At 37.5% G+C, this 26,893-nt stretch overlaps 1 protein-coding gene across 4 annotated transcripts in view; it reads right to left on the bottom strand.

The window, feature by feature from the left end:
- The window catches only part of SOX6 (SRY-box transcription factor 6), a 2,230,635-nt gene that overhangs the window by 601,614 nt on the left and 1,602,128 nt on the right, over positions 1-26,893 (bottom strand). The gene's annotated exons all lie outside the window — the stretch shown is intronic.

Below are 26,893 nucleotides of genomic sequence, written 5' to 3'. Positions count from 1 at the left end.
CTCCCTTCATCAACATGCCCATTGAAATCTGCTCCAATCACCAGTCTCTCACCCTTGGGTACAGTCATCACCACTTCATCCAACTCACTCCAAAATTTTTCTTTCTCATCCATCACACACCCAACTTGTGGAGCATATGCACTAACAACATTCATCATTTCACCATCAATTTCCAACTTCATAAACATCACTCTATCCGACATTCTTTTCACCTCCAAAACACTCTTAGCATACTGTTCCTTCAGGATAATGCCTACGCCATTTCTCCTCCCATCTACACCATGATAAACAATTTGAAACCACCTCCAATACACCTAGCCTTGCTCCCCTTCCATCTGGTCTCTTGCACACACAATATACCAACCTTCCTTCGGTCCGTCATATCAGCTATCTTTCTCCCTATACCAGTCATACTGCCAACATTCAAAGTTCTGACCCTCACTATCACAGTCCTAGCCTTTACCTGCCTTTGGGCATGCCTTCCCCCTCTTCTCCTCCTTCGGCTAACAGTAGCCCAATTTCTGCCAGTACCCTGTTGGCCAGCAGTACTGGTGGCGGTCGTTGTTAACCCGGGCCTCGACCGATCCAGCATGTATTTCTTTACTGTTTTCTGCATGTATGATTTGGCAAAATTTTACGCCGGATGCCCTTCCTGACACAACCCTCCCCATTTATCCGGGCTTGGGACCGGCACAAAGAAATGCACTGGCTTGTGCATCCCCAGTGGCTGGGTTCATCCACTCATACAATGAAAGAAAATGAAAAACATTATACAGACATTTAACATAAATCGCCTATATCATCCTGTCATGACAGAAGAAAAAAGAACTGGTTATCTACTATATACTAAATGACATCAGCCAACACAATAAGACATTTATCTAAATAAACCGAGGTAATACAGACATAATATTAGGAAACAAAAGGTGACCAGTAGATAATATAAGAAGTAAATTAAACCTTTGAACTCAACTATTTACAACTGTACAAATAATGCCACTAATAGCTGAGAGATAAACTTTTACTAATCGTATGTTATTTTACAATGAATTATGCTGCTTAGACATTTTATTTCAAAGTTATTAGATAGAGGGTCTTCCATACCAAATAATGTGGGTAATTACATAGTTATAACATAGATATTTATTATTCTAATATGTGGTCTAAGATATTTTTCCATATTTTTAGCAATTGTATTTGTTTCTTTTTATCATTAATCATGAGTTTGTGTGAGATTATGTAAGTGTGGGCCATATTCGTAAATTCTCCCCAGTTTAATTTGGATCTGTCTATCCAGTTTTGAGTAATATATAACTTGACTAGTTCAAATATGGGGATCAGAATTCTTAAATCTGATGTGGGTACATGAAGTGAGTTAACATGTAGAATCGCAAATTCCCAGGATAATGTAGATTTCCCATAACCCATTTTGTCAAGTTTAATTTTTAATGAGTCCCAGAGGTTATCTGCAAATTTGCAGTACCAGAGGATATGTAATAAGTCTGCTATTTTTGATGGACAGAAGGGGCAGAAAAGTGAGTTATTCGGGAAAAACTTATTTATTCGTTCTGGCATGTAATAGGCATTATTGTTGACCATTAACTGGGTGTAAGTCAATTTCATGTAGAGAGTGCATTTGTATTAAACCATGCTTTTGAAAGCTGAGCATTAGTTATTTCTGGATTCTTGTCTTTTCAGTATTGAGCAGATGTAAAGGTGGACTGGTATTTTATAGAGGTGCTTAACTTGTATGTAGCTGACAGCATTTTGTTTGGAAGTTTTAAGAACTTGACTAAGGCCTGTGTGTTTGTTATTACATTTTCTATTTCTTATGGGATGTCCCTGAAGATAGATATCTTTTCCACCAATTGTCTCAATATTATTGTGTATTTGTTATTAAGGTTGAGATGTTGTTTGATATCTTTTAATGACCTGTTTTTAAGTCTATATGGATCCCAGACTGTAAGATCTTTGATTTGTAGATATTGATCTAGGTTGATCATTTAATTTCCTATTTTTAAATTTGGGTTCAAGTGTATTGGCTGTAATAGGGTTAAAGCAATTTTTAGTTGTAGGTCTGACGGAAGCGATGGAAAGGTTTTGATTTTGTGTTTAATGGAGGCATGTCGTTTTATATCTTTTAGGTTAGATCCATCTATAAATGGTATGGATTTAGGATTTATATTAGTCTTTAAAACATGAGCGTGCCATACATTAACCCATTTTGGAAAGTATTCCGCATATTTTGGGATGTGGTCGACTATTAAAATAAGTCTATTTGCACATATTAGATCATAGTAGAGTTTAAAGTCTGGTAACCCCAGACCTCCTTTGTTTTTATGGAAAAGAAGTTTTGTTATAGCTATCCTTGGGTTTTTTGGAAACCATATGAACTTAGTTAGTATTTTATTGTTTTTTTTAAAGAAGTTGGTAGGAATAATAGCGTTGGTAGCATTAAATCGGTATAATATTTTTGGTAAAATATTCATTTTAATTACTGCCACTTTTGATAGAACTGAAAGTTTCATTAGTTTCCATCTGTCCAATTCATTTTCTATGTTAGTCCAGGTTTTAAGAAGATTATTTTGGTAGGAGTCTTTTTGGTTATGTTCGAAGTTAATTCCTAGGTAGCGGAATGCTTTTTTAACTTTAATTTCTGTGTCTGGGAGAGGGAGGAGATTTTGTCCTAATGGGTTGATTTGAAATATGAGGGATTTAGATGGCTTTACTTCATAGTTGGAGGCTTTTGAGAAGATGCTGATTGTTCTTATAATCTTACCTAAGTCCGTGTTAGGTCTTTGAAAATAAATGATCAGGTCATCATCAAATGCTGAGATTAAAAGTTTATTATTAAGTATTTTAGGTATATGGTGAAATTTGTTTTGCGCCAGGTAGATGAATAGGGGCTCTATATATAGATTAAAAAGATAGGGGGGTAGGGGACATCCCTGTCTTGTACCATTTACTAGTTTTATTTTATTGGAGATAAGTTTATTTATGACCAATGTGGTGTAAGAAGACTTATATAGTGCTCTGATTTTTTCTATAAATGTATTTAGGATATTAAATTGTTTTAGAGTCAAGAAAAGGAATTCAAGGTTGACCCTATCGAAAGCTGTGGTAGCATCTAATGCCAAAAGGCATCTAGGAGATTTGTCTTTCTCAAGAAGATGTATGGCTGCATCGATGGTCAGGGTGTTATCCCATTTTTGTCTCCTTGACATAAAGCCAGACTAATCTGGGGATATAATTTTAGGTAATAGTTTTTTAATTCTATTTGCTAGGACCAGGGAGTCGATTTTAATGTCAACATTTATGAGGGAGATAGGTCTATAATTAAATGGGTTGGTATTGTCCGCATTTTGTTTATGAATAAATATAGTTTTAGAATTGTTTAGGTACAAATCTTGGAAGCCATGCTTGCTTATATGGTTAAAGATTTTACCTAGGATGGGGGTCAGTTTAGGAGCAAATAACTTGTAAAAATTTGATGTGAATCCATCAGGGCCTGGTGCTTTATTACTTTTTAGGCATTTTATTGCTACTGTGATTTCCTCTGTATTAAAAGGAGCTTCTAAAAGCAACACTTGTTGGTCTTCAATCTTAGGGAATTTAAGATCTTTGATGAGACTGTTAAAGTTCTCTAATGAAGGGGTATTATGAGGTCCATACATTTTCTTATATATTTTTTCAAATATCTGTATTATTTCTAGAGTATCCATGTAAATTTCATTATTATATAAGATTTGTGAAATTGTTGTGGGAGTATGATATATGTTAATTAATCTTGCCAGAAGCTTTGTGGGTTGTTGTGCCCAATGGATTCCAATTTCGTGGAATGATAAGTTCTGAGAATGGAGTATGTATAGTTCTTTTTGTTGGGCAAGGAGTTTTTTTTTCCAATTCAGGTGAAAATTTATGTTGGCGCGATACTTCAATTTTACAGATTTCATTTTTTATCGAGTTTTCTTTTTCTTTAGTAAGTTTTTTTATAGTAGAAGGCTTTTTGGATCAGTAATCCTCTAATTTTGGCCTTATACACCACCCATATAATGTCAATTTTGATGTCAGAAAGGGACAGATTTGAATATAATTCCTCTAATTCTTTGTTAATATCATTTATCATTTCTTTGTCTAAGAGGTTATGGTTTAATGTACAAGTGAAGGATTTTTCATTCTATAATGGGTTGGTTACTGGGGTTATATTTATAGTGTTCTTAGAGTGATCCGAGAGGAATCTTGGACAAGATGAGTATACAGTTTTATCATTGATTAAGGAGTTAGAAATTAAGAAAAAATCAGTCCTAGACCAGGTCTTATAACATGGAGAGTAGTATGTATGTGCACATATTGGTGGAGTGGGATTTTGTATAGTAAGAATCACATAGGCAATAGTCTGGCCTCAAATCTTCTAGTGGTCTCAATGCTCTCTTATTATGGAATTTGTTTTAGCTAGTTCTGTCTTTTGCAGGGTCATTGACCATATTCCAGTCACCTCCTATTACATATTCACGATTCGGAAATTTTGATAGCAGGTTGTATATTTGTATAATAAATTTGTGTTGACTGGCACAGGGCCGATATATATTCAGGAAAATGGTAGGTCTATTTGATATGGAGTTGATGGTTTTAAAGTAGCACCACCTACCCTATTTGACCATATCCAAATCTATTACCTTTTCTTTAAAAGATTTTTTAAAAAGAATAGCTACTCCTTTTGAGTTAGTCTTCCTCCCTGAGGCAATAATTGAAGATATCCATCTTTTATCTCTGTCTTTATTCCAATCCACATCTAACAAGTGTGTTTCTTGCAAAAAGGTAATGTCTAAGTTGGACTGGTAAATTAAGTGTAATATTCATTTTTTTATTTTTATCCTGTAGGCCTCTGATATTCCAAGAGCTTATTTCACACATTTACATATAGTGAGTATAAGTTCTAGAAAAATAAATGTAATACTTGGAAGATTCTCTCTCCAATATGAATGTACATATATACAAGTCATAGATTAGGATTATTGAATCTATTGTGGCCCTAGAGTCTCTCATTACCCCTAATGTGCCTAGCCACATACCTATTACATCCAAGAGACTATTCAAAAGAACAAACAGTATTCTAAGTACTAGAGCAGGAGGATATTGGTTTGTTTGAAATAGTAGCCACTGTAAAAAAAACATATATACATAATATACATAATAAACTCAGCAATACAAGATGTGAAAAACCACTCCAAAAAAAAAACACTCTCAACATCCTTGCCCCATTTATCATGATAATTAATTTTTCCTGATTCTGATATGATAGGACCAGATTTTACATATCTTACATCTATTGATAACTGGAAGTATTAATGTAAGATACCATATGGATTACGACCTTAGTAATAATGGCAGCAATTATTTCATTAAGCATCACTTAATGACATTGTAACACAACTAACTAGACTAGGCTATACCATGCCTCACTTCTAAACCATGTTGTATATTCGTTTTGCAAAAATAGAAGCTGTATTCTAGTGAACATGCATCAGAGCATCAGAGAGTTATGTTGGGCATATATACATTATCTATTATATGCCCAACAGTACTAATGACTGATAGCATATGAATTATGACCTTAGTAATAAGGTAAACTTTAGTTTCATTAGGCACCCCTAGTGACATTATAGCACAACTAACTAGTCTCAGGTATATCATGTCTCCTTTCTAACCCATGGTGCATGTTCCTTTAGCAAAAAGAGAAGCCGTATTCTAGAGAACATGCATTACTATCATTAGAAAGTTACTTTGGGCTTATACAGATTATTTATTATATGACTAGTAGAGGATTATACTGTAACCAATTTCAATTACTGTGTAAGAAGAGAAAGAGAGGGAAATATATATATATATATATATATATATATATATATACATATATACACACACACATACATACACATACATATACATACATAAACACACACCTGTACATAAATCTTAACTCTGTCTGATATATGGCATGTATTGTACAGTAACGGTCATGTTCTCTTTTGATTAATTGGCCTTACATATACTGGTGTGGGAAAATACACAACCTGCTGACTACATTCATTATACAATCAGACATTCAGAGCCTGATAGCATTTGTTCCCACTTGTTGCACTACAATCAACATTCTTCTGTAAGATGTTTATTTCTATCAATATTAAAATGCTTTTTAACACTTTACAGAAGCAATAGTGACTCAAAGTTATACGTTTTACCGTTTTGATATCCTAATTGGAGAGAGAGAGAGAGAGAGAGTCAGAGAGAGTGCAAAAAAAAAAAAAGCTGTGTTAGTTTGTTGGCGGCTACAATATATCACCCCACCCTCTTTTATTTTTGATTTCCATCCTGTTTCCCTTTATTTTCTTCAGTAATTAAGCAGAAAATAGTCCATTTTATTTTCTCTTAGTGTAGAGCTCCGAGGATGCAAGTGGCAAGAAGTCAGCTTGAGAAGTGTGTTACAGTTATCTCTTTCCCCTGTTTAGCCATAGATTTGAGGTAGGACCAAAAAGTTCAGCTTGCTGTTTACATGGACATCTCAATTAGATGTTACAATCCTTTCTTTGTTGCAACAATGGTTATGGCTTGATTTAGGCCTTCAAGTTGCTTCCAGCCTGTTTGAGATGGGTACTGGGTTCCACAACTTCAGTGAGCTTTTTAGGAAATGGGTGAAGTGAAAATAACTCAAGGTTAGTTATGGCTCCTTTAGAATAGCAGAGAGTATATCAGAAATGTAAAAGTTATTATTCCTTTTTTCCCCTTTTCTTATCTATCTCCCTTTTCTCCCTTGCTACTTCTTTTCCCTCTCCCTCCTCCTTCTCATTTTAGAAGTTAAAGGCTTGGAAGTTCACCAAAAGCTTTGGAAAAGGCACTTTTAGCCTCTGTTGGTGTATTAGCCGTATATTTTTGCTCTTTATAAGTGAAAGATAGTGCACTGGGACATCTCATCTGGAATTTTATTTTTTTTGTGATGAGATAATAGCAAAAGGGTGTAAGTGCTTGTCTTGCTTGTTTTATCAGCATAGGGAAATCTAGAGCAAAACTGAGTTTGTTTCCTTTCCAGTTCAGGAAGCCTTTTTGTTTTGCTGCTTTTAATATTTTCTGCACATGCTGATAGTTTAGTATTTTGGCATATATTTGTTTAGGATTAGCAGGGTTTTGTGACCTTTCAAGAGCTCTGTGAGATCTTTCAATTACAATGCCTTTACTTGTAGGATTATTGTCTAGTAGGGATGAAAATATTTCCATTAAGGTTTTTGGTAGTTGCATTTGGTCTATTGATTCTGGAACTCCTCTTATGAGAATATTATTTCTTCTACTCCTTACTTCTAGGTCAATAAGTTTTTGTTGCAGGTCTTTTAAGGCAGTTTCTTTGTTATTTAGTTGTTTTTGTATTTCTTCAATTCTCATTTCATTAGCTGCTGTTTTTGCTTCAGCCTGATCTAGCCTCTCTACTATTTTTTCAGTTGAGATGCCAAAGTTAGATAGTTGATCTGAGAAACTTTGAATGGCACTTTGTATGGGTAGAAGTGCTGATTTTAGGTCATCAAGTGTAAAAGCCCCTTCAGGCTTGTTTTTAGGATTAGGTTTGGATGGTTCTTGTGGCTTCAGTGTTCTCTGTCTTTTAGAGGTAATCTCTTTTTCTGGAGAAGATAACTGTGATAGTTTGGTTTTTGTGGTTTGTAGATCCATGTGGTCTTGATCATTAGACATTTTTTTCCCTTTGTAATACAGAAAAGTATTTTGTCCCTTTTATTCTTGTATCTGTTCTTTCCTTATTCCTCCTATTTCTTTCTAACTGTGTTAGGCCTCAAGCTGCCATGCGGTGCTGCAGTATAAGCTTTCAGAGAATAAAAAGCTGTATTTTCAGTAGAGAGGCCTTTGAAAACTCCAGAAGTGTATCAGAGAGCTTGGTTGATATGTTTTAGGTTTTAGTTATTTGTAAATCCAGGCCGATGGCATTTGATTAAGATGAGGTAAATAGCTGACTGAGGAGCTATAAGGAGAGGGTGTTTACATGATATCCACCATCTTGGAATCTAGGGTTCTCACTTTTGAACTCCATATCTTTAGAGGTCACTTTAGAGAAAGGTAAACAGAAAAATTAAAGAAAGATGAAAATAATTATAAATAGTATTTTGCAGCACCAACCCCAGGATTCAGAAATGTTACTACCAGCTCCACAGTACTGTTTTACTTCTATGAGGTGGAGCACCATGGTAAATTGTCTATCTTGCCTACTGCAGATTTAAATGAGGCATCCCATGGGAGAAGCATGTGATACTGAGCCCATGTGCTCTACTCTGGAAATGCCTGGTTAAGTGATTTAAACAACTGGGCAATTCATAGAACTGGTCAGCTGCGAAAATCACCATAGTCAGGCACATTAATTAACCTGACCAAAAGTTGACATTTGCCCATTGCATTCAACAGGTGAGATAATGCCAGAAGCAAGTGGTAGAGAGTTTACTTGTTTGTTAGTGGTAAGTGTGCATGTTTGTGGCACTGTGTATGAGTGTATGCAGGGATATGTTTGGGCTCAAGTGAGTGTTTGGGTGTCTGTGTGTCTGCGTGTCTGTCTTCTGTTTACATGTGTGTAAATGTATGTTTGCCTAGCTAGCCACAGCAGGAAGGTTAGCTAATGAGTGTATGTGTTTGTGTGTGTAGATATATATATATATATATATATATATATATATATATATATATAGATTATATATATATATATATATATATATATATATATATATATATATACATATATATATATATATATATATATATATATATATATATATATATATATATATATATATATATATCTATAGATATATATATCTATAGATATATATATATATATATATATGTGTGTGTGTGTGTGTGTGTGTGTGTCTGTATATATATATATATATATATATATATATATATATATATATATATATATATATATATATATATATATATATATATATATATATATATATATATATATATATGTATATATATATATATATATATATATATATATATATATATATATATATATATACCCATGGTGGTGGTGCTGTGGTAGCGTTGTCCGGTTCGATTCTCAGCTAGAGCATCTTCTGCATGGAGACATGCGTGAATGGGCCTACCTTCGTTGAAGGTTGTGCGTCAGGGCTGGTAACTCAGCACGTAAAGATCAACTACCAATCATTAGTGGACCGGAGTTCCGCTGTGGCTACCCCTAACCGTGAAAAGCCAAAAGACACAACATATATATATATATATATATATATATATATATATATATATATATATATATATATATATATATATATACATATATATATATATATATATATATATATATATATATATATATACATATATGGATCCCTGTCATATGATAGAAACCTCATTTGACTGAAACGCATTTGACTGAAACCAAAGGACTGAAATTTCAAAAGACTGAAAAATCACTTGACTGAAACCCATAATACTGAATTTCAACATGCTAAATTGTAAACTGGACCAAATAAAACCAGACCTGGTGGGGAGCTACGCCTTCTAAAACCCCAACTATAAATACAAATTCCAGGATCACACTACAGTGGGGAAAAGGGCATATACCTTTCACTTACCTTATAGTAGTCTACATGCTGCCACTACTATGCCCTTTTCCCCATATACCTTTCACTTACCTTACAGTAGTCTACATGCTGCCACTGCTATGCCCTTTTCCCCATATACCTTTCACTTACCTTACAGTAGTCTACATGCTGCCACTACTATGCCCTTTTCTCAACTGTAGTGTGATCCTGGAGTTAGTATATATAGTTAGGGGGTGTGGGGGGTGCAGCCTCCCACATTGGGGGTGTTGGGTGAATAACGCCCCACCTAGTCTGGTTTTATATGGTTCAGTTTAAAATTTAGTATGTTGAAATTCAGTATTATGGGTTTCAGTCAAGTGATTTTTCAGTCTTTTGAAATTTCAGTCTTTTGGTCTCAGTCAAATGCGATTCAGTCAAATGAGGTTTCTATCATATGATACGGATCCAAATATATATACAGGGTCAATATTAAATCACTGAACGCTTAAAAAAGTGAATGATGATTGATCGACCCTATATAAGTGAAAGCATACAATGTTGAAATGTCAGAACAGCGATTTTTTTCCAAGGGGAAAAATCGCTGTTCCAACAAAAAAAAAATAAAATAAAATAAAATCAATTTAAACATTACATTAAGTGGGGGGCTTTGCCCCCACATCCCCCTACTTAAATATACCAACTCAGAGACTACACTACAGTGCTGAAAACGGCAAAGTACTGATGTGGCCAAGCAAATTCTTTCCCAGGGGTTTCTGCCTTTTCAGTTCGACCTAGACGCATTCGAAAGAATGCGTCTTTGGTCTTCTAATATAAGATATATATATATATATATATATATATATATATATATATATATATAGATATATATATAGATCAATGGGAGAATTGGCGAGTTTCTCCATGGGCAAGATCATTTGAGGGTGTGTGTGTTTGATGTGCAGTGAGTGCATGCATGCATGCATGCGTGTGTGTGTGTGTGTGTGTGTGTGTGTGTGTGTGTGTGTGTGTGTGTGTGTGTGTGTGTGCGCGTGATGCATGTGTCTGTGTGTGCATATGTGTGTGGGGGAGAGTGGTGGCTACCACACCACTACATTCCATTTAACCAATAATCAAACCCTGTAACACTGGGACAGGGACTATAGAAGGCCTTGTGATTGTCTTTATTATCTGCTGCAATTCTTTTTTCATAGCTAGGTTTACAGGATTTGATGAGGGATCTCAACTTTTTGTTGAGGCTGATAAGGGAGTTTTTCCAGTCTTGGGACTTCACCTTATTCCGCATCAGTTTCCTCCTTCTGTTGTAGAGTTTATTTATGGCAGGGGACCACCAGATTGGCAATCCTTTTTTTGGAGGAGAGCATCTTGGTTCTATTGGGTATGGCGAGATCCATGCATTTGCATATGTGTTCGTACAGTGCATTGGTATATGATTTGGTGGTCATGGAACTATTCTTTATTTGCATGGGTGCCGTGAAGTTATCCACCTCAGTTTTTAGCAGCCCAAAGTTAGCTTTGGAGAAATTTTTCATAATGGTTACCATTGCGGGGGTGAGTGAGTGGGAGAGATGTAGATTTCCAAGGTGATTAGATTGTGGTCGGATCTAACCAGGGATGAGATGACTACTGGTGTAAAGCAATGGTCACCCATGTTAGTAATGACCAGGTCAAGGATGTTTCTACCTTTAGTGGAGGTAAGAATGAGCTGGTCCAGGGCATTGGAATTAATGAATTCCAGGAAACATTAGGCAAGTGTATTGATACATGAGTAGTTTTCCCACTTAATGGAGAGGTAGTTGAAGTCACTCAGTATGAGAGTGTTAGGTTGGACCCTAATATGCTCCATGGTGCTTAGGAACATAGAGTGTGATCCTTGGGATATGGTTGGGGACCTATAGCAGTCTACAACCTGAATCACTGTCTTTCTTACCCAATGTTAGCTGCACCTGAAGTATCTCAGATGCATTATGTTGGGCTACCAGTCTGCAGGTGTGCGCATCCTTTATGAATATGGAAACACTACTGCCTTTGGAGCTTCGGTCCAAGTTTTGGGGCTGAAAGGTGTGGAATGAGTTATAGCCTGGTATTGCAGGGGTGTTTTCTGCTGCCTTGAATCAGGTCTCTGTTACAGCACAATATAGATGTTCTCCATTTTAAGGAGTGCTTTGAGCGAGTGCATTTTGAGATTTAGACTTCTAGCGTTTAGCAGCATGACCCTCAGATTGCATTTCTTTGTAGCTGTTACGGTGGTAATTTGGTCTTTGGAACACCACCTAAAAAAGGCACTATAGGGGTGGCAAGAGCCTTGGCCAGTATCTGGAAGCCCAGGGGTGACAGATGCAGACCACTTCTGGCAAAGCATCGAGGTCTGTCAATCATGTCATCCCCGGCAGACAGATACTGGATTCCCTTAGAATGACACCAGAAACTTAGCCAATTGTTAAAATCAATCATTTTCTGCTTGTACTGTGGTATCATTCTAGGTGATGGTAGGATGCTGCTCAGGGCTAGGGTTATACTCGCCTGGGTTACATAATATGAGAGCTCCTCCATGTCTCTTTTCATGTAGTCCACGGAGGTGCGTCTCAGGTCATTCACACCCACATGTACAATGACAGTCATATACCTGTTGTTGAGGGACCTGAGTGCATGCGTTTTGTAGTGGATACTGGCACATGACAGGCAGCTGACTGTTACTTTCTCTTTATTCAACCTAGTGAGTGGGACATCAGTGTGCCTCAGTATCGAGTCACCTATGACCAGTGTGTTGGGCATGTTGTTTTGCTTTAGGGGCTTTGGTTGAGTGGCACACTGTTTAGGAGAGTTATGTGTCTCGTGATTTGTGTTTTGTTGTGGTGGTTGAGTATGTTTCCGCCTTGGAGATCTCTGCTGTTTGGGTAGATTTTTATTGAGAGCCACTGCGAAGGTGGGTGTGTAGTTTGTGTTTTTATGTGAAGATAGTGCTGTTGTGCGTTCTGGAAGGATATGTGTTCCATGTGGTGTGGTGCAAGGTTTGACCTTCTCCTCTTGACCAGCTATTCCGGTCTTGGCTGGAGAGTGAGTGGCTTCCAATTTGAATGTATAAAACAAGTAATCTCCATGGTATCCCCAAAGTCTCAAAACAACCCACTAAACAAGTGTAAGAAACTTCTCAGTGTGGAAGATTTTCAGTCCATATATCTCTAGTTAATCACTGTATATTAATCAGACAATAGTAGTAGAAGTAGTGAACTTAAACTCATCTTAAGTTTATTTGTTTCTTTCTTTCGGCTTTTCCTGGTTAGGGGTTGCCACAGCAGAACTCCGGTCCACTAATGATTGCTCGTCTTAAGTAAAAAAAAAAAACAAAACAATAATAATAAAAAATATATAATATGTATTCGAAAGTAATCCAAGCAAGGCAGGCAGTCTATTTTCGACTGGAAACAGACTGCCTGCCTTGCTTGGATTACTTTTGAATACTTAGTAATTCTGTACAATTATATATATTTTTATTTATTTTTTTTTACTTAAGACAAGTTTAAGTTTTCTACTTCTATTACTATTGTCTGATCTGATTAATATACAGTGATTAACTAGAGATATATGGGCTGAAATTATTCCACACATAGAAGTTTCTTACACTGTTTTGTTTCAGTTTGAATATATAAATGCATCTCTCGCAAGTCTGAGTGTTGGGAGTTAAGAGGAGAGGGTTGTCAGTCAGTGTACATGAGGCAGTTGCTACAGTGCCTCAGGATGCCCAAGTTCACCAGGTTAATAGGAGAAAGCACTGACCTTTAGACATGCCTGGAGGGGTGGGCATTAATAATAAGTACTGGAGCTGTTTCCTTGTAGAACGTTTAGTGCTGGTAGCGCTTTTGTGTGCTACAATAATTGGTACAAGAAGTCTGGTAAAGTGCTAGACTTATAAGCTATTAAAAGTGCAGAAGAGGAGAGAACTAGCAGATCTAAGGGAAAAAATTGAAGAGCAGACTTTGGAACCACTCAGAAGCTTACAAACAGTCTTGGATACAACAAATCTGTATCTGCATTAGACTAGTTACAGGAAAGGTGGGAAGCAAGCACAAATGTGGGCTTTTAAACCAGAAAGTTGAAAGAGATGGAAAAACTGTCCAAACAGCCAATAAAGTACAATTTATTATTTAATTATGTATTTATTCTATAGGGAAGTTGGTATGACTAAGGACTTTGAAAGCATCTTTGTCATAGGAGTAAGTATTTGTGGGGGAAATAGTAGAATTTTAGATTTATTAGCATTGAGAGAGAGGTGGTTTTGGTGCATCCAGTTTTCCGTGGTTGAGAAAGCAGTTTGGGTTTTAGTGAGCAATTCAAAGATGCTTGAGGCAGAGCAGACTAAGTTTGAATCATCTGCATATTGAATGATTTTAGCATCAGGAATGGCAGTGTGAAGGTTATTAATGAAGATGTTAAACAGCATGGGCCCAAGGATGGATCCCTGTGGTACACCAGCTGGGGTAGGTAAGAAGGAAGAGGTGGAGTTTCTCCATTTGACTGCCTGTGATCTGTCTGATAAGTAGCTGGAGAACCAGGATAAAGTATTTGGTGAGAGATGAAGATTTGAGAGATGAAAGACAAGGTGTTTGTGGGAAACAGTATCGAAAGCTTCAAATCAAATAGATCGAGCAAAACAATAGAGACCAAGTATCCTGAGTTTCGAGCTTGATTGACAGTTTCTAGGAAAGATAGTAAAGCAGTAATAGTGCTATGGCCTGGGTGGAAACCATGTTGGGTAGGTGTAAGAAGATGGTTTGGGGTTATAAAAGGCATAAGTTGGTGGTGGATGCACTTTTCTAAGATTTTAGAGATTAATGAGAGCAGAGCCATATGGCGGAAGTTTGAGATGTTGGTGTTTTTGCCTCCTTTGTTAAGAGGAAGAATGTAAGCTGAGCGCCAGAGTTTGGAGATGTAAGATTCCTTTATAGATCTGTTAATAATGATGCTGATTGGGAGAGCTATACCATCAGAGGCGCATTTAAGGAAGGAGGAGGGAATATTGTCAGGAGCATTAGAGCAAGGTTTAAGTTTAGACAGAAGTCTTTTTATAAAGTTAGTGGAGACAGGTTTGAGCTCGAACATACGGGGATGGTTATTAGGTGAATTAGATGGAGAAGAGAGAGGGACTGGTGGGTTATTGCTGGGGAAAGTCTTGGTCAGGTCAGATATAGTTTCTATGAAAAATTTGTTAAATTCAGAGCTTAGTTCAAGGTTGGATTTACTAGGGTCAGGGCAGGGGTTATTCTTGGAGCCAGGATTAAGAAGTGAGTTTATTGATTTCCAGAATTGCTTGGGGTTTTGTTGTAATTAGACTGCAGCTTGATATAGTAGGATTTTTTTGTCCTTGGTGATTAGCTGCTTTGCTAAATTATAGAGTTGTTTGTACTGGAGCAAGGTATTAGGCAGTTTATTGTTTTGGTAAAGTTTCCATAGTTTGTCTCTTTGGTGCATAGTTTGTTTAGTGTGTTTGGATAACCAAGGAGCAGTATTAGTTTTTATCCTTTTGTTTCTTAGTGGGGCAAGAGAGTTTAGGGTGTCTAGGAAGATAGAGTTGAAGTAGTCTATAGCACTGTCAAGAGGAAGTGTTTTTAGAATTTGGCAGTCCATTTGTTTAAACATGTTTGAAAAGGTTGTGGGGTTGAAGTTACTGAGGAGGCGAGTGAGAATGTATTGGTGTTGTTGAGGTGAAGAGTTGGTTGCGCGATGAATGAAAGCTGGGAGGTGGTCGCTAATGGTGTCAGGAATTGTGCCAGAGTTGGTTATTTTATTTGGATCAGAGACTAGGATCCAATCAATAGTGGATCCAGGGGGGTTTGTTTTGTTAGGTCAGGTTATATGGAGGATTGAGTAAAGTTATAAAGGTTAATGGATTGGGAGGGAGAGGGACTGCTGATTTTGTTCCAGTCGATATTTACATTACCTAGGATGTATGTTTTGTAGTTAATTTTTGTAGATGCCCATAGGACAATATATTCGAGGGTAGAGATATTGTTACCAGGAGAGATATATAGAGCAATAAAACAGATATTTTTATGTTTATTCAATTTGAGTAGTCCAGTTGTAAGTTCAGTGTTGTTGAATTGAGGAATTGGAATTTGGATGGGAATTAAGGTAAGTAGGTTAGAGTAGACTATGGCAATGCTGCCACCTTTTTTATTTAATCGGTCATTTCTGAGAGTATGGAATCCTCAGGGTAGGATCTCAGAATCAGAGATATAGAGTTTGAGCCAGGTTCCGGAAATGGCTAGGATGTCTGGTTGGTTATGGGTTAGCCAAGCTTGAAAATGGTGAACTTTGTTGTTGAGACTCTGGGCATTGATAGTAAAGATTTCCAGGGTGTTTTGGAGGGAGGAAGGTGATGAGGGGTAGGTGTTGTTAGTAGTGGGACTGGGACCTGGGTTGCGGTGGATATCTCCAGCTAAGACTATGTTATTGAAGGAAATAAACTTTAGCCATTTAGGTTTGCAAAATAAGAGCTTTGGTGGATGTATGATTATTTTATGTGTCAGTTTATTAGCTATGGTGAAAAAGATTTTTAGAGTGGAATAGGTAAAGTGGATTGGGCTGAACGAGTGAAGGGGAGATAGAATGGAAATGAGAGTAAGAGTTGGGGTAAAGGTAGGTTTGTGTGGAAGTTATTTTTGTAGGTAAGATTGGACCAGCATTGGAGGAGTATGAGATGGTATAGCATAAGGGAATTAGGAATAGAGGGAGGAAGCAGGGGGCCTGGAGGGAGCGGAGAATTAAAGAAAGCATGTTTGTGCAAAGGGAGAATGATAGGTATGGAAATGGAGGAGATAGAAAGCCGGTGAAGAAGAGAGGGTTTAGAAAGAGGAACAGGTTATCTTGGAATTATAAGATGGAAAAGGGGACTTTAATTGATAGGGAGACAGATAGAGTAATGTATGTAAGTGGAAGGGATGTAAGTAGGTGGAGTGAAGGGGGAAATATTCTATTAGATAATTAAGCTGGCTGGGTGGACAAAGGGAGGAATAAAGGTAGGCATGCTGGGGGTGGGTAAGATTTGGGGGCAGGGTAGGGGAGCGGAGTGAACCCGCAGGGTGAATGGAGCGGGTTCAGACAAATAAGGAGGAAAGTTCTGAAAGAACAATCTGTGAGCAGCTGACTACTGCAATTGCTTTACTGGTAGGTAAGGGTAAGTGTAGAGCAGGAGAGTCTCTAGTAGTGATAGCAGGGGGATAGCAGGGTGCAAATACTGAGAAATAAAGCAGGTAGTCTGGGAAATATAAGAGCAGTCTTATGCAGCAGAAATATGTTTGGTATGGTACTAAGAGAGAGAAAAGGATACGAGTGTGAAACAAACCTAGTAGAGGGAGCAACCTAGTGGGGAACAATGTATAAAGAGCTGGGCTAGTGAATAGGTGAATAATACGGCTGAAGCTAGAGATCAGAGATAGCTATTATAGGCATGGGGAAGACACAATTAACAGTTACAGGTGGTTACACAAGGACAAGAGGGTTTGTTTATGAAGGGGTTATGAGGGTATGGCTGCTGGGTAACCTGGCTAGGTAGTGGGCTTTAATGCATATAGAAATTATTTGACAAAAGTACAGCTTTACTGCTAGGTGTGGGAAACACGTACTTTTTTGCTTCCCTTGATAACAGGGTACTGACATAGGACGGCAATTTCTGTAGTTTAATGATGAGTGGCTGGTATTATTTATAAAGGGTCCTTATTCACCAGGCAGGAGGAGTCTTTAATCTAAGTGCAGGATAGGAGGTTGGAAAGCTGGAAACGTTAGAGAGAAAAAATATAGTGGTGAGAAACAGGCTTTTGATAATTAGAGTTAAGATACAGGCATTTCAGTCAGTACAAAAAACACTAACACATCATTCACTCAGTAAAACAGGCTGGTTCACATACTAATAAGGCACTGATTAAAAAGGTCTATATAGAGTGAGGCCACAGTTTTTAGTAGGTTAACACAAATTTACTAGGAATGCATTACAAAATTCCCAGTTATGTTCTGACAATTAAGAAATAATATAAGCAAGGTAATTCAGGGACACGTAGGCTGTAAGTTGAGTAAAATCCCAATAGAGGCAAACACTTTAGGTATACAGTTCTATCTAGTACATCACGTGTGCTCATAACAGTACAGGAATAGGCAGTAACACATCAGGACCAAATAAGCCATTTTCACATAGCATAGAAATCAGCAGTACAATTATGCAAACGTATAAAGTCCTAGGTAAATCACAGAAAACTCAAGGCAGCTACATGTATAACTGCCTACGCAAGGAATTATACTGTAAGCTCCTCTCCAATTCTGTGGCTTCCACACTGGTAGTAATGGTATAAGAAGGGAGGCTAGGTGCTGTTTCTGCCCACGCACAGCATTTAGGTTGATAACACTGCTCAGACCCTATAAGATCTACCCCAATGTTGGGAACCCCACACTAATAATTAAAAGGGTATGTGTGGAGGTTCTGAGTTATTCTGCCCATACACTGTTTATGCATTAAATAATACTGCACAGACCCTGTAGAAACCTCAAAAATTACCTATTGTTGCTGTTACGTTATACAGCTAAAATGAGAATATCCTGAAAGCACTGAGAGCATAGATTGTTAAAAGCACTTCAGTTCTGTGTAGTTTTGAGAAATGTAGTTACCCCCAGGCTGTATGAATGTGTAACTAGCATTGGAGTAGTGTGCTTAGACTCCCTCAGGCTATAAGAGTGTTTAACTGGCATGGGAGTAGTGTGTAAGTCATATCAACTCGGCATGGAAGTGGATAGGGTTAATAAACACTCGCATCATAATGAGCTCCTACAGTAAATAGTTACCCCAGCTTATAGAGTCTTAACAAGGACAATATAATGTTGCAGGCTAGTTCCGTACAGAATATATCCAAGCGAGCTACTAACCACTAGTCTATTGGGAGTAACCCTCTAAAATGAAAATGAATACCAAGGGTTATCGCAGTGCTCTCTCAAGGAAGTGGGGTAGCTTAAATCAATTCCACATAGGAAGAGCAGATACAATTAGCCGTTTCAAGCACAATAAGCCGGCACAAGCTGTATTAAACAACCTGGTTGATCTATGTATTTGTTAGGCTTCTCTGATAGTAGTCTGGGCCAGAAACCACTACTCTTGTGGTAGAAAGGTTACCTAATGCTTACCACTCTCACTGATAAGCTAGAAGGCTTCCCTCTAACACAGAAAGGCTTGGGGGGCTCAGTGAACAGAACAACAAGTTTTCCAGCAAGAAAGATACAGGGAAGGTGATGTCAGACATCACTCTTTAATTAGTCTAATCCACTTACAAAGTTAATAGAACATAGGTTTTGTAGCACAAAGCATATTACAAAGTGAAGAAGTATGACACTCTAATATATGGCATTACTGACTGACTGTAATGGTCCATGATGTATGATGTCTCTGTTCTGTACTTCTGGTCATAGCCAGATTAAAACTAGACAACAGGTAGTCTTTTTAACATTACTCTAATCAACTTAAAAAAGTTAATAAAACAACAAGTCTTGAATCATGATGCATTTTCTGAACAGCAACAAGAATGACACTCTTAATTTCTTTCATTAGTGAATGTAATTATTTTTGATTTATGAGGGATGGCAATAAGAACAGGAGGCAAAATCAAGTGCACTCTGTTAATGCAGTACATTTAAGGTGTGTGTGTGTGTGTGTGTGTGTGTGTGTGTGTGTGTGTGTGTGTGTGTGTGTGTGTGTGTGTGTGTGTGTGAAATGTGTGTATGTGTACAGGAGAAGGACTGAGGGGGTGCCAATACCAATGTGATGCATGGGCCAAAAGAGGTGATTACTGCAGTAAACTGCTTATTAGCACTTGAGGTAATCATCAGGTTATTCAGAGACATACAAATTAGCTAATAATGAGGTATCTTCTCATTGTAGCTAATAGTTCTGTGAATCACTGTTTCCCAAAAATTGTGTTAAAAGGCTCATTTTGTCACAGCCTTACAGTTCGTGGCTGGGCCACTTCTGAATCATGGCCTAGAACCCTAAATTTATTTTATTTATTTATTCATTGATTTATTTATTTATTTATATTTATTTTACATGTGTTGACAGGGAGAGTGCAACTGGATTACAAGTCCATTTTCAGTGTAGGCCCCGGGAGAAAAGCTCCAAGAGAACAATTTTTTATAAAACATAGTTTTAAGGACAGACTTTTGACATACAATTTCCATATAAGAGACTTAGACATACATATTAACTAACAGATAGGATACATTTATTCTCTACAATATAATATTAAATTTTAGAAGATATTCTTAAGTTTAGGATTCCTGTGATAGATTTACTATCAGAGTAAAAGCAGACAGACGTAGAATAAGGCTCAGAGAGAGCAGATGATGCTCGCTATAGTTGAGAAGGATAACAAATTGATTTACTATATGTCTTTGCCTGGTTTTAGTTGAGAAGGATTTCAAATTGATTTACAATATGTCTTCTGATTTTAGTTGCTTATGGAAAGCACAACATTCCTGGGGTAGTTTTCCCTAACTCCTAGAGAGATGGGATGAGCAGTAGATTAACAGTCCTAAGTGGGTACAGTACTATGATTGGTTGGCTTAGCAGAGTTACTTTAATTAGGTGAAGTGTTCTAATGAAACATTAGCCGGGGGGATACAGGAGCACAGTCGATTATTCAAAAAGTGAGTTTAACAAGATTCTTGAACTGTGATGGAGATTTCTTGTCAATTATGTGGGCAGGAAGGGAGTTCCAGGTTTTTGCTATACAATGGTTGTAGACAGACTTACACGCTTCATTGTTATATCTGGTTACTTTGAGGAGATTTTGTGTGCTAGACCTCAAGGGCCTGGCGGTTAATAAAGGCTTGAAAAAGATTTTGTAGGGCTGGGGTGTTTTCAGAGTTATGCATTATTTTGTGGGCTAGTGATAGTTGATTGAGTTAAAGTAGTAGTGGTAGTTCTAGCCAATTGAGTTGTTTTAGGCATTCACAGTAAAGTGTTCTGATGGGAGAGGTTCTAGCAAATTTTGCCATCTTATTATAACAACTATCAAGTTTGTTTAGGTCAGACTTGCGGAGATTTGTAAGCACGGGGAAGGCATAAAGTAGTAGGTGAGGTTTATCTATCTTTATTTTGATTTTGTTTATTGGGTCTTGCCTAACTGGGTTGAGTCAAAGCATCCTTTTCAGAGGATGCCCAGGGAATAAAGCTCCAATATTCTTCAAACATTTTTCCTCACAGCAAGAGGTTCTCCGGTTCGATCCTCGGCTGGGGTGCCTTCTGTGCGGAGTCTGCATGTCCTCCCTGTGGTCGTGTGGGTTTCCTCCGGGTACTCCAGTTTCCTCCCACATCCCAAAGACATGCTGTAGGTGGATTGGACAATCTACATTGGCCGTAGGTGTAAGTGTGTGCATGTGTGTGCCTTCTGTGGAAGGTAGGGCACTGGGCTGGCAACTCGACACCGTAGAACTCCACTCCCAATCATGAGCGAGCAGGTGATCCGCTGTGGTGACCCCTAACCGGGAAAAGCTAAAAGAAGAAGAAGATTCTGCAAACATTTTTATACAGACATTTTGTAATAAACATTAAGAGGCATTAAGTGATATCAATTAATAGTTACACATACATTTGCTAATTAGATCACATTTATATGAAATAAAGGAAGCTACTAGATGTTGAACAGTGAGCATTTAAAATGATGTTTCAATGTGTTTGTTAAACAGATAATAAATAGATCTTGTGATTTGTAATTAGAAATTCAAAGAAATGGAAGTGAAGGAAGGAACTCAGGCAGAAAATCTTAACTTTGTCATTAAGATGTGTGGTATTAAGCAGGCTTGGAAACAATTATATATGGATATCATAAGGTCCGTATTAGAAGTATAGATAATGGGTGGTGAGCACTGTCTCAAAACAATGTGCATAGCTGAGAGATTAAGAGCTATTAAGACTATTCAAGTATTGACGAAGACTGGTTTTGGGACACAGGATTCTGCTATTTGTCCTGAAGATATACAGAAGCAGATGCATTGACTGAATGGTGAAGTTTTGGGTGTGTTTTAAATGAGTTTGCATTCTGAATGGATTTCAGTAGCAGTATAATATGGATCCAAAGATTAGCTACAGTATTCGAACATAGAGATTCACTTGCAGTATTAGATGATCTGGTTATAGTGATTAATGATTTTTCTCTAGAGCATAAAATTCCGATGGGGAGCAGTATTGTATTAAGTTGTAAAGGACTGTGCAATTCTTTAGCTTATAGAGAAGTCTGAATATTGTAGTTAGCTGAGAAACAAGAGAGGTTATATGGTAGGGAGAAGTTATGTGGTAGGTCTAATCAGTTTAATGTTCTAACTTGTCTATATTCTGTTGCTGTAGTTTACTGTAATAAAATATAAATCAGCGAAGCTTATGCTAGAAATCTATGGATCCATAACAAAAAAATTAATTTCTTTGTAAATTTCTTAAATAGCAACAAAACATTCTCTAAGGTTTAATAGAAATTATACAAAGAAGACTGTTTTATTGCCATTGTCTTTGAAAATTGAATAGATATACTTCATCTGAAAATAATGGTCACATGAACAATTTTCTTATTACTTTAATGATCAGTGAGCATTACATATGGGACACCACCAATGTGTTAATAAAGAAGATATAATATTAAAAGTGACAATTTTTTTAAGCATTTTATGTAAAGCTTTAAATTTCTTAATCAGACCATGTTTAGAAAAGATTAACACTCCTTTAACCAATCCATCCAACACCATAAACAAAGCCCCAAAAAAGTTAACATTACAGCTATTCAGGATAAACGTTTAAACAACTTCATCAGTTTCATAAATGCAAATACTAGGCATGAGCCAATAATGAGAACATGGGGCAACCACATCTCTATGCTTAGTGAGCCAAAGAAATGCCAGAAATCCAAAGTAAAATACAAGAAGACATCAAAGACAGCCCGTTTACTAGCACTACTTAACAATGTTACTTTGTACCTTTTCATATATCTTACGCCACTTATTAATGCAGTTCATAAAACAACATATTTGAATTCTCCTGTCTATAACAATTTTTATAAATAATTACCCTTGCAGCATATCAGCTTACCTGCATAGCAGAATCAAACATCTGCAGCTGATGAATAGATATCAGACTGAATGTATATCACCTGCTCACCATGGCCTATCTCCTTACTGCAGTGGTGGTGCTGCAGTAGTGTTGTCGCCTCATAGTTAGACGTTGCACGTTCGATTCTCAGTTAGAGCATCTTCTGTGTGTCGACATGAGTGAATGGGCATTCCTTCGTTGAAGGTTGTGCGTTAGGCCCGGCAAGCCAGCATGTAAAAAAATCTACTGCCAATCATTAGCGGGCCAGAGTTCCGCTGTGGCGACCCCTAACCGGGAAAAGCCGAAAGACAGACCATGGCCTATCTCCTGTTCATTAAACATGGATCTATATTAGATCAGCGAATGCTTAAACAAGCGAACGCTGATTGATCGACCTTATTTTAGTGAAAGTTAGAAATATCGAAACAACAGAAACTCAAATTTTTTCCTAGGGAAAGAATTCTGTTGTCCGTTTCTGTTGCTTCGGTATTTTCAGTGCTGTGGTGGAAAGTTACGGGTCGGATTCAGGTAAGTGTGCAATTGTGTGGATGTGAGTGTTAGGGTGGGTTAAGTGAGTTAGAGTTAGGGCTCGAGTTAGGTATGTGTGCGATTGTGTGGACATGAGGGTTAGGGCAGATTTAGGTGAGTTAGAGAGTGGGTGACGTGAGTGTGCGATAGTGACGGACCTTAGAGTTAGGGTTTGGGTTAAGGTAAGTGGATAGTTAGTGGTATGTGCATAGTTTAGTGTAGGGTTAGGTGTCAGATTTTAGGTGTATGTGTGTGGATTTCTGTTTGTTTGGTGTGCTTGTGTTGTGTGTATGTGTTTTGGATCAGCGATTTTTTTCCCTAGGAAAAAAATCGCTGATCTGACAGTTCGAGATTGTAAGCTTTTGCTTACATAAGGTCGATCAATCAGCGTTCGCTTTTTTAAGCATTCGCTGATCTAATACAGACCCATTAAACACTGCTCTTTATAAGTTTTTTAAAAAGCTAGAAATGTGCAAGGAATCAGAAGCATTGTTCTGCAACATGCAGTTAACTTCACTGTGTTAATACAATTCACAAGAAGAATGGGAAGCACCATGCTTTACGGCATAACACTTTGCTGACCCTTGAAGTCTTGTGTAAGTTTTACAGCATTTTTGCATCATTGATGCTTCATAACTTCAATTCTTTCTTTGTAACTGTTACTTTTTCATACTATCTATGACATTAGGTGACTTGAACAAAAGGAAATATGTTTCTTCTTTTTTTTCTTTGTTTTTTACATTTTTTCTTCAAACTCAGAAGTGTGTTGGCAGAGACCACATAGTAGACAGAGGGGTGATGCACTCTGCAAACACCTTGTTTTATAACCTTTTGTATGATGTTTTAATAATGATTCTATGACCTTGCATTTTTTTGGTTTCATGCTTCATTTCAGTATGTTGAGCACTGATTTTGTAAAACGTTTTGCTTCATTTCAAGTTCAATGGATGATTAGAATGCTGCACTGTTGATCTGTAAATTTTAATCAAACAACTGGCAGTAAACATACAATGTCATCATGGTATCTGAATAAAATACAACTCAACTATAAAAGAAAACAAATCAATGCAAAAATAAACTATTTTTTAATTTTCCTTTTAACAATCACTTTGTTTGAATAGATTTTAAAAAGAGATCAAATCAAATATTTATATTCCAATGAGAAAACAACTATTTGATTATAGTTCCTAAGGCTAACTACATGTGGGCTAAAAACAACAACACTGGAAAAAAAAACAAGAGCTCTAAGAACTTATCCTGGGATTCATAAATGGTTAGAACATTGTTCTCTGCAAACATGGACTGGTTGTATCAATAAGCAAGATCTGGGCATTTCCAAGACACACGCAACTCTGGCTGTGCAGTTGATAAAATAGTGTGCTATGCAATACAAGATCATAATGACATGCAAATGAGAAACCCTATACTAATGTGCCAAACAGACTATGCAAATGATGGAGTACAAATGGCAGACTGATTCAGAAATGTGAAGGCAGACTGATTCAGAAATGTGAAACAGTTATACTGCATGGTACTGCATATGCATTTTGAATACAGTGATTCTGGTGTAGAGTAGGAGCCAAATTAGGAAAAGCAGTATTAACAGCACAGCAACGTGTGTAGACCATTTCAGCCATCCTCACCAACAGAGGTGGTAAAAGCAACACCTGACATATCACATGCTCACAGACCAGCAGACTGTGGACCATTTCTAAGAGGGCAGGGATTCTGTAAGGCATCTAACTCAGAAGAATCCAAGACTATGCGTACTATACAAACTTGGCCAACATAGCTACAATGAATTTTCAGCAACCTATTTGGAGAAATGTTAGGGAAATCACAAATATCAACCTCATGAATCCTAAACCTGTCTCTCTCTATTATGCTGTAACACCTAGAGAAATATATCTGGCTCCCAGTACAGCAGAAGAGAAATTAGAGCCAACACCTTGTAGTCCTTTTGTGACATAATCCACTTCTCTGAAGTCAAGAGGGCCATAGATTAAAAACATGTTGCTGTTGAAGCCCTCCTCACTGCCCCAGAGTTCTGAAATACATAAGCAGGAAGGCTTTCTGCTTCACAATATGGCACATGGGAATTATTTATAATGTATCTGTGGGTCACTCATTCAGTTCCCATGATTCACATGTTTGGCAAACACTGAATCTATTCTATACCAATAATTATGGCAAGTGTAAGGCCCAAAAGGTCACTTCACTGGTTGGTTTGGTACCCACTCATACAAAATAGACAAACCTACACACACAGATACCATGTCGGAAACAAAACATATCTAACATATTATGTGTTGTGTATTGCAGGCGATATGGAATGTGCCATAAACCCCTGGTTGATGACAGATAAATGCAGTCCCCCAAACTAAGCAAGAAATGACCTATACCACTGCCCATACAGAAATGTAAAACATAGTGAAGCATTAATTCAGACTACTTAAAGAATGCATCTAATGTCTAACATTACAGGAGGGGCACTGCAATGCAGTCCAGACAGATGTAGCAAGATGTAGAACCAAAAGGGCTAGAGCAAACCAAGAAATATGAACAAGCTAGCAGATTAGGTTCCAACAAACACCAAAGCCAAGGCATGATGTGTAAAACTAAGCTTTTAATGTAGAAATAAAAATAAAATACGTAAATGCTTTCGTTTAAACAGTGTAAACTTCATCAGATGTCTGAAGTTTACACTGCTTAAATGAAAGCGTTTACGTAATCTGCCAGTTTGTTCAGATGTAGCAAGATATCTGTGGCATGTGCTATGCTATGCTATGTTGCACAACGTGGCATCATGCAAAATCATAGTGCAGCAGGTGAACATTGTGGCAGGGCCTTCTATAACATTCACAGCAGCAGCAGGAGTTCAGGGTGGTGTGTTTGAGAAGGAGCATGCAGCAGCAGTACCACAGTTAAGGTAGAAGTGGAACCAATAAATTACACTAGTAGGAAAGAGACACTGTCTGCTATAAGCTATTAGGCATCACAGAGGCAACACAAAATAAAGTGATTCATTTGATATTATGCACAGACTGTGCAGGGCAGTACTTTGACTGGTCATACTAAGCATAAAACATCACTATCCTACACAGCTTAGAAGATGGACAGGGCATCATCATCATCATCATTTGCACAGGTGGGAAGGGACACAGTAACAGGTGTCTGCAACACCATTATAAGCAGTAGGGTTTGGAAGGTGAATGTGGTAGCTATGTCTTTTGGAGGTGGTACAGAATCAGTGATCACATCGTTTTGTGGTGGGATTTATTTGCCAGAACTGTAGAAGGGGTAGAAGTATACAGACCATACATGTATAGCCTGATGAGGCATCCCATCTGGTGGAGGACTACCTCACATGACCTAGAGAACATCCACTACCAGGGGTGACAGGCCGTATGTTCACAGGTGGCATCCATGCTCGGTACACTTTTTGTTCTTTTGTCAGTCAGTCTGACTTGAGATAGTCTGTGCTCAGGTGACAGAATCTCAGTGACACATAAAGCATTTCAATGGACCTATACCATGTGAAGATGACAGTAAGTACAGAAGCATACAGAGAGGTAGATTACAATTGGGAACACATAGTCAGTGTCTTATAGTGAGCAACACTACTTCAAACATTAGA

The sequence above is a fragment of the Protopterus annectens genome, chromosome 9.part0 (genome assembly GCF_019279795.1).
Source record: "Protopterus annectens isolate FY-2018-M chromosome 9.part0, PAN1.0, whole genome shotgun sequence".
Taxonomy (NCBI): Eukaryota; Metazoa; Chordata; order Ceratodontiformes; family Protopteridae; genus Protopterus; species Protopterus annectens.
Note: the sequence above shows the minus strand (reverse complement) of the source record. Positions and strands in the feature narration are given on the sequence as shown.